This window comes from Nerophis lumbriciformis, linkage group LG21 (genome assembly GCF_033978685.3).
Source record: "Nerophis lumbriciformis linkage group LG21, RoL_Nlum_v2.1, whole genome shotgun sequence".
Classification (NCBI taxonomy): Eukaryota; Metazoa; Chordata; class Actinopteri; order Syngnathiformes; family Syngnathidae; genus Nerophis; species Nerophis lumbriciformis.
In genome coordinates, this window is record NC_084568.2 from 33,240,333 (window position 1) to 33,254,141 (window position 13,809).

The following is a 13,809-nucleotide window of genomic DNA, read 5'->3' on the forward strand; positions in this document are numbered from 1 at the left end:
TGGCCCAAAGATGCGAAAGTGGCAAGAAACTGGACGAAATTTGTTCAAAATACGAGGGTGTGGGGAAAGCCGACGAAAATGGTCAGTCGTTTGTTCCGCACACTTTATCGACGAAAGCTATGCTACGACAGAGATGGCAAGAATGTGTGGATATCCTGCGACACTCAAAGCAGATGCATTTCCAACGATAAAGTCAAAGAAATCTGCCGCCAGACCCCCATTGAATCTGCCGGAGTGTGTGAGCAATTCAGGGACAAAGGACCTCGGTAGCACGGCAAGCAATGGCGGCAGTTTGTTCCCGCAGACGAGCGAGCTAAACCCCCTGGATGTCTTGGCTCACACCGTCCGTTATGCCACCGAAGATGATCAAGAGAAGAATATCGACCCGAGCTTCCCTGGCCTGCTGACATCAACTCCAAAACTGGACAGATCAGCTTTCAGGAAAAGAGAGCGGATGAGGGTATGTCTACAGAATATATTAATTGATGAAAATTGGGCTGTCTGCACTCTCAAAGTGCATGTTGTTGCCAAATGTATTTCATATGCTGTAAACCTAGTTCATAGTTGTTAGTTTCCTTTAATGCCAAACAAACACATACCAATCGTTGGTTAGAAGGCGATCGCCGAATTCCTCCTCGCTTTCTCCCGTGTCGCTGGCTGTCGTGTCGTTTTCGTCGGTTTCGCTTGCATACGCTTCAAACCGATATGGCTCAATAGCTTCAGTTTCTTCTTCAATTTCGTTTTCGCTACCTGCCTCCACACTACAACCATCCGTTTCAATACATGCGTAATCTGTTGAATCGCTTAAGCCGCTGAAATCCGAGTCTGAATCCGAGCTAATGTCGCTATAGCTTGCTGTTCTTTCCGCCATGTTTGTTTGTGTTGGCTTCACTATGTGAAGTCACAGGAAAATGGACGGGTGTTTCGGGAAGCAATCCGCCATTTTCTCAAACACATTACAAACACCGAGTCAAAACAGCTCTGTTATTTTCCGTTTTTTCGACTGTTTTCCGTACCTTGGAGACATCATGCCTCGTCGGTGTGTTGTCGGAGGGTGTAACAACACGAACAGGGACGGATTCAAGTTGCACCAGTGGCCCAAAGATGCGAAAATGGCAAGAAATTGGACGAAATTTGTTCAAAATACGAGGGTGTGGGGGAAAGCCGACGAAAATGTTTCAGTCGTTTGTTCCGCACACTTTACCGACGAAAGCTATGCTACGACAGAGATGGCAAGAATGTGTGGATATCCTGCGACACTCAAAGCAGATGCATTTCCAACGATAAAGTCAAAGAAATCTGCCGCCAGACCCCCATTGAATCTGCCGGAGTGTGTGCGCTATTCAGGGACAAAGGACCTCGGTAGCACGGCAAGCAATGGCGGCAGTTTGTTCCCGCAGACAAGCGAGCTAAACCCCCTGGATGTCTTGGCTCACACCGTCAAGAGAAGAATATCGACCCTAGCTTCCCTGGCCTGCTGACATCAACTCCAAAACTGGACAGATCAGCTTTCAGGAAAAGAGAGCGGATGAGGGTATGTCTACAGAATATATTAATTGATGAAAACTTTATTCATTACTCGCGGTTTTACATAAATTATTATACATAAACTGTGTTTACCAATAAGTTAGCTTAAAAACATTACAACACTTAAAAACAAACACATACCAATCGTTGGTTAAAAGGCGATCGCCAAATTCGTCCTCGCTTTCTCCCGTGTCGTTTTCGTCGGTTTCGCTTGCATACTGTTCAAACCGATATGGCTCAATAGCTTCAGTTTCTTCTTCAATTTAGCTTAAGCCGCTGAAATCCGAGTCTGAATCCGAGCTAATGTCGCTATACCTTGCTGTTCTATCCGCTATGTTTGTTTGTATTGGCATCACTATGTGACGTCACAGGAAAATGGACAGGTGTATATAACGATGGTTAAAATCAGGCACTTTGAAGCTTTTTTTAGGGATATTGCGTGATGGGTAAAATTTTGAAAAAAACTTCGAAAAATAAAATAAGCCACTGGGAACTGATTTTTAATGGTTTTAACCCTTCTGAAATTGTGATAATGTTCCCCTTTAAGCATTTACCATTTGAAAGTGTTGTTTAGTAAATGTTCACTTGAAATAAAAGTCCTATAGTAGATAGATAGTACTTTATTGATTCCTTCAGGAGAGTTCCCTCAGGAAAAATAAAATTCCAGCAGCATTGTACAGAATTGAGATCAAATTTAAAAAGTAAATAATGGGGGTATAAATGGAAACAAAATAGAAAAATATTACAATAAGAATAAAAATAAAAAGCAACAATGAGAATAAAAATATAACAGTGAAATAAGAATATAACAAGAGAAACTAGGCAGTAGTGACCATGTTATGAAAAAGTATTGCTATCCCCTGTCATCCTAGAACCCCCCTACCCCCCAGAGAGGAGTTGTACAGTAATGGCGTGTGGGAGTTTTTTAGTCTATTAGTCCTTAACTTGGGATGAAGCAGTCTTGCACTGAACAATATAGTAGTGTAGTATACACTACACTACTTTTTTACTGCAGAATGAAGTAATAAAAACTTGAAAAAGGGAAAAAAGTTGTAGCAAATGTCGTGAACCTAAAACCTGTCAATCTTTGATATAAACGAAATAACACTTGTCAGCTGTTAGCATATATTACTTCAATCAATCATGGCGGAAATGTCCGTGACAAGAAACTGCAGTAATAAACAGTTGGGATGCAACAGTACTCGCAATAATCCTGCATGGGACAATTTAATGAAAAAATGAAAAATTGTGATATTAATCAAGATTGAATTATATGAAAAAATATTCGTGATCATTTTTTCTGCTATATCGCTCAGCCCGAGTTCACATATGTTCTTGCCGTAAATTGATGTTTTAACACTTTTCAAGCGTAAAACACACACAAAGAATGTCTAACTTGTGGACGAAAGAGCAGACAGCGGACATTATGCAAACCTTTGGTGGCGTTTCTTTCTATAATTTCAATTAATTAACTACTGTGATTAGTTATATGTCATTAAAGGCCTACTGAAACCCACTACTACCGACCACGCAGTCTGATCGTTTATATATCAATGATGCAATCTTAACATTGCAACACATGCCAATGCGGCCGGGTTAACTTATAAAGTGCAATTTTAAATTTCCCGGGAAACTTCCGGTTCAAAACGTCTCGGTATGATGACGTATGCGCGTGACGTCAGTAGCTGAATCAGACATTTTGGAATAGGTCGGTCGCCAGCTTAAATCGTCTTTTTTCATCGCTAAATTCCACAGTATTCTGGACATCTGTGTTGGTGAATCTTTTGCAATTTGTTTAATGAACAATGGAGACTGCAAAGAAGATACCTGTAGGTGCGATCGGTGTATTAGCGTCTGGCTACAGCAACACAACCAGGAGGACTTTGACTTGGATAGCAGACGCGCTATCCGACGCTAGCCGCCAACCGCATCGATGATCGGGTGAAGTCCTTCGTCGCGCCGTCGATCGCTGGATCGCAGGTGAGCACTGGTGTTGATGAGCAGATGAGAGCTGGCGTAGGTGGAGAGCTAATGTTATTAGCATAGCTCTATCGAGGTCCCGTAGCTAAGTTAGCTTCAATGGCGTCGTTAGCAACAGCATTGCTAGGCTTCGTCAGGCGGTACAGCATTAACCGTGTGGTTACAGGTCCAGAGTTTGGTAGTATTGTTGATATTCTGTCTATCCTTCCAGTCAGGGGCTTATTAGGGACCGCAATGTCCCTTTGGGACAGAGGACCCTATTGTAATTGTAAGGTTTTATTATTATTATTCCACCGCCTCTTTGAGCTGTAATTTGACCCCCTTAACATGCTTCAAAACTCACCATATTTGACACACACATCAGGACTGGCGAAAATTGCGATCTAATTAAAAACCTAGCCCCAAAACTCAAAATTGCGCTCTAGCGCCCCCTAGGAAGAAAACACAGACAAAACTGCCTCTAACTCCCAGTAGGAATGTCATAGAGACATGAAACAAAAACCTCTATGTCGGTCTCACTTATACCTACATTTCATACACTGACATCTTTCAGCAAAAATCAACAGGAAGTTTGCAATTCCCCCTTCAAAACAAAAGTTTAGTAAAAACAGTCACTTTTGCCTCTTTGAGCTGTAATTTGATCCCCTTAACATGCTTCAAAACTCACCAAACTGGACGCACACATCAGGACTGGCCAAAATTGCGCTCTCATAAAAAAATCCAACCCCAGAACTCAAAATTGCCCCCTAGGAAGAAAACACAGACACAACTGCTCCTAGGAAGAAAACTCAGACAAAACTGCCTGTAACTTCCAGTAGGAATGTCTTAGAGACATGAAAAACCTCTATGTAGGTCTCACTTAGACCTACATTTCATAGATTGACAACCCCCAGCAAAAATCAACAGGAAGTTTGCAATTCCCCCTTCAAAACAAAAGTTTTGTAAAAACCAGTCACCTTTTTTCAAACATTATCTCCTCTGAGCGCGTTTGTCGTGTCGGCTTCAAACTAGCACAGGAGAGAGATTGAACCCTTCTGATTAAAAGTTGACGAAAGAGTTTTAATTACTGCTCCGGTTTGGATTTTATGTGCCGTCAAATTCGGTCCCGTCCATCGCTGCTTGCAGCATTAATTTCTTTTGTTTCTATCTGCAGTTAAGCACGATGCTATCACGTTAGCTCCGCTAGCTAAAGTGCTTCGCTGATGTATTGTCGTGGAGATAAAAGTCACTGAAATTTCGCGTTCTCGACTCTCATTTTCAAGAGGATATAGTATCCGAGGTAGTTTAAAATACAAATCCGTGATCCACAATAGAAAAAGGAGAGAGTGTGGAATCCAATGAGCCCTTGTACCTAAGTTACGGTCAGAGCGAAAAAAGATGCGTCCTGCACTGCACTTTAGTCCTTCACTCTCACGTTCCTCATCCTCGCTCAAATTAATGGGGTAATCGTCGCTTTCTCGGTCCGAATCGCTCTCGCTGCTGATGTAAACAATGGGGAAATGTGAGGAGACTTTCAACTTGTGACGTCACGCTGCTTCCGGTACAGGCAAGGCTTTTTTTTTTTATCAGCGACCAAAAGTTGCGAACTTTATCGTCGATGTTCTCTACTAAATCCTTTCAGCAAAAATATGGCAATATCGCGAAATGATCAAGTATGACACATAGAATGGATCTGCTATTGTCACGATGGGGGGGTCGCAGCTTGCTGCGGGGTCGTTCTCCCAGGAATGCAAACGAACCACTCCGCAAATAGCGTGTAGGTAAAAACATGATTTATTTCTCAAACTACCAAAATAGTACCAACAAAATGGAACACAAGGCGAAGGCACAACGTGTTGATCGCACTTGGAGCTAATGCTACTTCTTAGCATGGACTAGGGACAAGCAATACTCAGGTAACTGTGGCATGAAACAAACAAGACTTACATAGCATGGCATGAATCAAACACTTAGCATAAACTAGATACAAGGCAAAACTCACGTAGACAGGTTGCATGTAGCAAACAATGATGCCAGGCCGACTGACTGTCAAAGGCAAACTTAAATAATGCCTCTGATTAGTGCTCGGGTAGCAGGTGAGCGGCCGAACACTAATCAGAGACAGGTGAACATAATTAGCAACAGTTGCATGAGTCCAAGACGTAAAACAGGTGACACTAATGCTTGTCAAGGTAACAAACAAACAAGGAAGTGCAACCAGTAACTATGGAGTCTTTAAACAGAAAATAACATAAAACATGATCCAAAACACAGATCATGACAGCTATCCCTGTTTAAATAAAAAAAAATCATTTCAGTAGGCCTTTAAAACGGTACAGTAATTGGTATGGTATACAACAAGTACAACATCAATACAGTATTTCGTTGTTGTTGTTTTTTTCATTTTTTGCTGAAATACCATGCTTTTTGAGGTTAAGGTTACAAGGATACTTATACCAAAAAATTAGCCACAAAACATCGCAACTTTCTGAAAAAGCTGCCGCAAATTCCGGCGTTTTCGGCCACGACAATCACGAAAAAAGCCTGCGAAATCCTGGAGGGACTGAACGGTCCAATGTGCAATGGTTGTCGGTAGATTGCATTTGCATTTAATCACCGGTTTTAAAGCAGTCAAGAAAATCAACAGCGTGGTCGCGTTATTGACTAGGGTTGCAATGGTATGCGCTACAATTAGGGTTGCAAAGGGGTGGAAAGTTTCCAGTAAATTGCCAGGAAATTTTCCGGAAATTTACCACGGGAAGTTTGGAAATTTTGACCATTTTTTGATTATTCAAATTTGGACACCGTCCATCTTATTCTGTAGAATAAGATGAGAAGCTTGTAAAAGACTAATGCAATGCCACACACAGATATAAATAGTCAGCTAAACAATTGGAGTAGTCTTTAAAAATATTTTACTGATTGACAAATGAATGATAATAGGCTAGATGAATAAATGAACAGTCAATCAGCATGCTAAATCAAACTATAACCTACATTCTTGTATGACAACAGAATGGCTAGCAGAACAGAAGGCAGAGGAAACTACACCTTTTGATTTAGTATTTGCTAGTTGAACTTTACAGATCACAAAAAAGGTAAATTCGGATCGCTAACGTTGTTAGCATAAATGAATGGGATTTAACATAGAGAAAATTAGCATCACGGCTAACGGAGAAATATTTTCGGTTCATTATGAGACTGTGGTGGTACATAAACCTAGCTAGCTAGAGATATTGGCCCCAAAATCATTTAACAAGTACAGGAACAGCTGGAGTAGTCTACAGTCATACAGTAACAAGCAATTAAACTTAAATACCATAGATCAAATATATTTAGCCCAGTAATATCATCAACACTTACCTGACTGGATGAAGTCCTTGGGCTCAAATACTAGTGTGGCCTCAATAGCCCTGCTGTAGTGTGTAGCATGCTGGGAATTATCTGTGCATGTGATGGAGGAATGCACAGTGCAGGGTTGAAATTCAACTGAATTTGCATTAAATCAGGTTGTTCTAGCTAATAATCATGCTACAATATCTAGCATGTTGCATTCAATGTTTATTCCCATTAATTCCTGTTAGATCCCATACATTCCCGTTAATTCCCATGGAAAGTTTCCAACTTTGAATATTCCCGGAATTTTGCAACCCTAGCTACAATATTGAAATGTTTGGTTTGCAGTTACTTTTGCACTCTTCACGTCAAAGTAAAGGAAGACAGAAGACGAAAAGGCATGCTAAGCGCTAAGCTAGCTTGAATGTGAAGTAGTGAAACGACTACAAAGTAGGTGCTTTGTCCACGTCAACAAGTCTGGCAGAGAGTAACCAGAGGAAATGAGCCAGTAGATTAATAAATCAAGAGAGGGAATAATATCCATACAGTGCTGCAACAGATATGAATACGGAGATACGACACACACATTAATGATTTAACAATTACAGATGCTCTAAATCTTAGCCCCTGAATTGTTATCAAATTGTGAGGTGCCCAAGGATTCCCACCCCTGTTTCCACATCTATATTCCTATTTATTTTTTGTGTCTATAGAAGAATTAGCTGTTTGTAGTTATTCATGATTCATTTGAAAAATTGTTCATGTTCCCTCACTGCACCAAAGCAGGAAGATGTCGCAACGTTGCACTCCTATTATTGACGACCCTAAATCTAAGTTTAAAGCTGTTCCACATGCTACGTGAGTGACGGGAAGAAAAGCTCGTACTGCCTTGTGGAGATTTTGTTTGGCGCCACTAGCTGGTCTGCACGTACAGTCGTGGTCAAAAGTTTGCATATACTTGTAAAGAACATAATGTCATGGCTGTCTTGAGTTTCCAATCATTTCTTCAACTCTTATTTTTTTTGTGATGGAGTGATTGGAGCACATACTTGTTGGTCACAAAAAATATTCATAAAGTTTGCTTCTTTTATGAATTTATTATGGGTCTACTGAAAATGTGAGGGTTAAAAGTATACATACAGCAATGTTAATATTTGCTTACATGTCCTTTGGCAAGTTTCACTGCAATAAGGCACTTTTTACAAGCTTCTGGTTGAATTTTTGACCACTCCTCTTGACAAAATTGGTGCAGTTCAGCTAAATGTGTTAGTTTTCTGACATGGACTTGTTTCTTCAGCATTGTCCACACGTTTAAATCAGGACTTTGGGAAGGCCATTCTAAAACCTTAATCCTAGCTTGATTCCTTTACCACTTTTGACGTGTTTGGGGTCATTGTCCTGTTGGAACACCCAACTGCGCCCAAGACCCAACCTCCGGGCCGATGATTTTAGGTTGTCCTGAAGAATTTGGAGGTAATCTTCCTTTTTCATTGTCCCATTTACTCTCTGTAAAGCACCAGTTCCTTTGGCAGCAAAACAGGCCCAGAGCATAATACTACCACCACCATGCTTGACGGTAGGTATGGTGTTCCTGGGATTAAAGGCCTCACCTTTTCTCCTCCAAACATATTGCTGGGTATTGTGGCCAAACAGCTTCATTTTTGTTTCATCTGACCACAGAACTTTCCTCCAGAAGGTCTTATCTTTGTCCATGTGATGTCAGATGAAACACAAATTTAGCTGTTTGGCCACAATATCCAACAATATGTTTGGAGTAGTAATGGTGAAAAGTGGTAAAGGAATGGCTAAATCAGGCTAGAATTAAAGGGGAACATTATCACCAGACCTATGTAAGCGTCAATATATACCTTGATGTTGCAGAAAAAAGACCATATATTTTTTTAACCGATTTCCGAACTCAAAATGGGTGAATTTTGGCGAATGAAACGCCTTTCTAATATTCGCTCTCGGAGCGATGACGTCACAACGTGGCGTCACATCGGGAAGCAATCCGCCATTTTCTCAAACACCGAGTCAAATCAGCTCTGTTATTTTCCGTTTTTTCGACTGTTTTCCGTACCTTGGAGACATCATGCCTCGTCGGTGTGTTGTCGGAGGGTGTAACAACACGAACAGGGACGGATTCAAGTTGCACCAGTGGCCCAAAGATGCGAAAGTGGCAAGAAATTGGACGTTTGTTCCGCACACATTACCGACGAAAGCTATGCTACGACAGAGATGGCAAGAATGTGTGGATATCCTGCGACACCCAAAGCAGATGCATTTCCAACGATAAAGTCAAAGAAATCTGCCGCCAGACCCCCATTGAATCTGCCGGAGTGTGTGAGCAATTCAGGGACAAAGGGCCTCGGTAGCACGGCAAGCAATGGCGGCAGTTTGTTCCCGCAGACGAGCGAGCTAAACCCCCTGGATGTCTTTGCTCACACCGTCAAGAGAAGAATATCGACCCTAGCTTCCCTGGCCTGCTGACATGAGGGTATGTCTACAGAATATATTAATTGATGAAAACTGGGCTGTCTGCACTCTCAAAGTGCATGTTGTTGCCAAATGTATTTCATATGCTGTAAACCTAGTTCATAGTTGTTAGTTTCCTTTAATGCCAAACAAACACATACCAATCGTTGGTTAGAAGGCGATCGCCGAATTCGTCCTCGCTTTCTCCCGTGTCGCTGGCTGTCGTGTCGTTTTCGTCGGTTTCGCTTGCATACGGTTCAAACCGATATGGCTCAATAGCTTCAGTTTCTTCTTCAATTTCGTTTTCGCTACCTGCCTCCACACTACAACCATCCGTTTCAATACATGCGTAATCTGTTGAATCGCTTAAGCCGCTGAAATCCGAGTCTGAATCCGAGCTAATGTCGCTATAGCTTGCTGTTCTTTCCGCCATGTTTGTTTGTATTGGCATCACTATGTGACGTCACAGGAAAATGGGCGGGTGTATATAACGATGGTTAAAATCAGGCACTTTGAAGCTTTTTTTAGGGATATTGCGTGATGGGTAAAATTTTGAAAAAAACTTCGAAAAATATAATAAGCCACTGGGAACTGATTTTTAATGGTTTTAACCATTCTGAAATTGTGATAGTGTTCCCCTTTAAGGTTTTAGAATGGCCTTCCCAAAGTCCTGACTTAAACGTGTGGACAATGCTGAAGAAACAAGTCCATGTCAGAAAACCAACACATTTAGCTGAACTGCACCAATTTTGTCAAGAGGAGTGGTCAAAAATTCAAGCAGAAGCTTGTGGATGGCTACCAAAAGCGCCTTATTGCAGTGAAACTTGCCAAGGGACATGTAAGCAAATATTAACATTGCTGTATGTATACTTTTGACCCAGCAGGTTTGCTCACATTTTCAGTAGACCCATAATAAATTCATAAAAGAAGCAAACTTCATGATTTTTTTTTGTGACCAACAAGTATGTGCTCCAATCACAAAAAAATAAGAGTTGTAGAAATGATTGGAAACTCAAGACAGCCATGACATTATGTTCTTTACAAGTGTATGTAAACTTTTGACCACGACTGTATGAAGCTCTCCAAGTGCCTTCTTATAAATGGGTCAGTATAATCTTTACATTATGGCGCTACACTCATTAGCACAGCCGCAGAAAGAAAGTATAATCTCGTCAATAAAAAATAACTAAAGTCCCATTTGCACCCACTTTAATTGGCCTGAACCGAAGGAGTTTCTCCTCGCGATGAACACTGCTGAAACTGTTGGATAATAATATAATATTTACAGTATTCCAATTAGCTAATGTGTGTGTAATAGAATCCATATTGTGTGTGTGCCTGCACAGGGGTCCTCCCGGGTGGGCGCCTGCGAGCGCACAATAGCGCCGTGTCTTTGACTCATTAAAAGACCATTAGGAGCAGATGAAAGCCGGTCCCCGCTCACTCCGCGCTAACCTTCAGAGGGACATTTTCATTAAGAATTAAACGCGCTCGCTCACGCTCCTCTCATGTGCGGAGGGCGCATGCCGACGGAGACCGGGGCGGCTCTCCGTAGGTGTCCCTTCCCCGGGCCGCTTCACATCCATTTGGCACCTGCGGCGCAGGAATGGAGGCTGACAGATCTCATATTGGTGCAGCCTCACGAGGAAACGCCGCACCTTTTGCTGCGCTCTCTTGATTAAGAAGGCTCTTACAAGTCCTGGCAGATGAGGCATTTATTATTGTCGAGCAAACGTTTCTTAAAGGACAAGAAATATGGAAGGCTGTTAAAAAAAAAAAGGCGATTCTACAGCATGTAGCATGTATCCCCTTTTTACATTTTGGTATGTTACAAGCTTATTCCAGAATTGTGTCCTCAAAATTCTACACACAACACCCTTGTTTAACCTACTCAGTGGCCTAGTGGTTAGAGTGTCCGCCCTGAGATGGGTAGGTCGTGAGTTCAAACCCCGGCCGAGTCATACCAAAGACTATAAAAATGGGAGCCATTACCTCCCTGCTTGGCACTCAGCATCAAGGGTTGGAATTGGGGGTTAAATCACCAAAAATGATTCCCGGGCGTTGCCACCGCTGCTGCTCACTGCTCAACTCTCCTCCCAGGGGGTGAACAAGGGGATGGGTCAAATGCAGAGGACGAATTTCACCACACCTAGTGTGTGTGTGACAATCATTGGTACTTTAACTTTTTGACAATGTGAAAAGGTTTTTCGCATTTATGAAAAATAAACAACTCAAAAAATCCCATGTACATAAGTATTCACAGCCTTTGCTCATTAATTATAATAGTGTTTAATATGTAATAGTGTGTTTTCCAAGTCCTCTTCTCATCTACTTTTCAAAAAAAATAAACTAACAACAATACACTGCAAAAAGTCAGTGTTCAGAAACAAGAAAAAAAATACAAAAATTAGGGGTATTTTATTTGAACTAAGCAAAATTATCTGCCAATAGAACAAGAAAATGTGGCTTGTCAAGACTTTCCAAAACAAGTAAAATTAGCTAACCTCAATGTACCCAAAAATACCTTAAAGGGGAACATTATCACCAGACCTATGTAAGCGTCAATATATACCTTGATGTTGCAGAAAAAAGACCATATATTTTTTTAACCGATTTCCGAACTCTAAATGGGTGAATTTTGGCGAATTAAACGCCTTTCTAATATTCGCTCTCGGACGTGGCGTCACATCGGGAAGCAATCCGCCATTTTCTCAAACACCGAGTCAAATCAGCTCTGTTATTTTCCGTTTTTTCGACTGTTTTCCGTACCTTGGAGACATCATGCCTCGTCGGTGTGTTGTCGGAGGGTGTAACAACACGAACAGGGACGGATTCAAGTTGCACCAGTGGCCCAAAGATGCGAAAGTGGCAAGAAATTGGACGTTTGTTCCGCACACTTTACCGACGAAAGCTATGCTACGACAGAGATGGCAAGAATGTGTGGATATCCTGCGACACTCAAAGCAGATGCATTTCCAACGATAAAGTCAAAGAAATCTGCCGCCAGACCCCCATTGAATCTGCCGGAGTGTGTGAGCAATTCAGGGACAAAGGTCCTCGGTAGCACGGCAAGCAATGGCGGCAGTTTGTTCCCGCAGACAAGCGAGCTAAACCCCCTGGATGTCTTGGCTCACACCGTCAAGAGAAGAATATCGACCCTAGCTTCCCTGGCCTGCTGACATGAGGGTATGTCTACAGAATATATTAATTGATGAAAATTGGGCTGTCTGCACTCTCAAAGTGCATGTTGTTGCCAAATGTATTTTATATGCTGTAAACCTAGTTCATAGTTGTTAGTTTCCTTTAATGCCAAACAAACACATACCAATCGTTGGTTAGAAGGCGATCGCCGAATTCGTCCTCGCTTTCTCCCGTGTCGCTGGCTGTCGTGTCGTTTTCGTCGTTTTCGCTTGCATACGGTTCAAACCGATATGGCTCAATAGCTTCAGTTTCTTCTTCAATTTGGTTTTCGCTACCTGCCTCCACACTACAACCATCCGTTTCAATACATGCGTAATCTGTTGAATCGCTTAAGCCGCTGAAATCCGAGTCTGAATCCGAGCTAATGTCGCTATAGTTTGCTGTTCTATCCGCCATGTTTGTTTGTGTTGGCTTCACTATGTGACGTCACAGGAAAATGGACAGGTGGTTAAAATCTGGCACTTTAAAGCTTTTTTTAGGGATATTGCGTGATGGGTAAAATTTTGAAAAAAACTTCTAAAAATATAATAAGCCACTGGGAACTGATTTTTAATGGTTTTAACCATTCTGAAATTGTGATAATGTTCCCCTTTAAAATAAGTATATTCTCACTAATAAATGAGTACGTATTTTCTATTGTTTCATTGAAAATAAAACAGCAAAGTCCATTTGGCTGTCATCTGTTTTAATTATGAGACACAATTGTGTCAAAGTCATGATTTTTTTTTTGGCTACCAAAAGTACCTTATTGCAGTGAAACTTGCCAAGGGACATGTTAGCAAATATTAACATTGCTGTATGTATACTTTTGACCCAGCACATTTGCTCACATTTTCAGTAGACCCATAATAAATTCATAAAAGAGCCAAACTTCATGAATCATTATCACAAAAAAATAAGAGTTGTAGAAATGATTGGAAACTCAAGACAGCCATGACATTATGTCCTTCACAAGTGTATGTAAACTTTTGATCAGGACCGTATGTGGCGTACTCATGCGGATCCATTATGCTAATGAAGTGGGCAGTTCCCTGAACGGTGAATAATTAGGCGGATAACGCCACGGGTGTCAGGCCTCCAACGGGACGCGGCTCGCATTTATCCGCGCCGTTGTCAACAACTCACTGTGAGAGTCACCCCTACACGCCCACGTGCTGACGTGTGTCCGTGTGCTCCTGTTTGTTTTTTTTGTGTGGCGTGTCACCTCCGTTTGGAGGGACAATTACCGCACGAGTAATGATATAATCATTTCATATTAACTGTAATGGCCTCCTTCCTGCGCCGTGTGACAGGTAGTGTCAAGGATTTGAA

At 41.6% G+C, this 13,809-nt stretch overlaps 1 protein-coding gene across 11 annotated transcripts in view; it reads left to right on the forward strand.

The window, feature by feature from the left end:
• Nucleotides 1-13,809, forward strand: part of adgrb2 (adhesion G protein-coupled receptor B2) — a 771,897-nt gene that overhangs the window by 712,303 nt on the left and 45,785 nt on the right. The window lies entirely within an intron of this gene.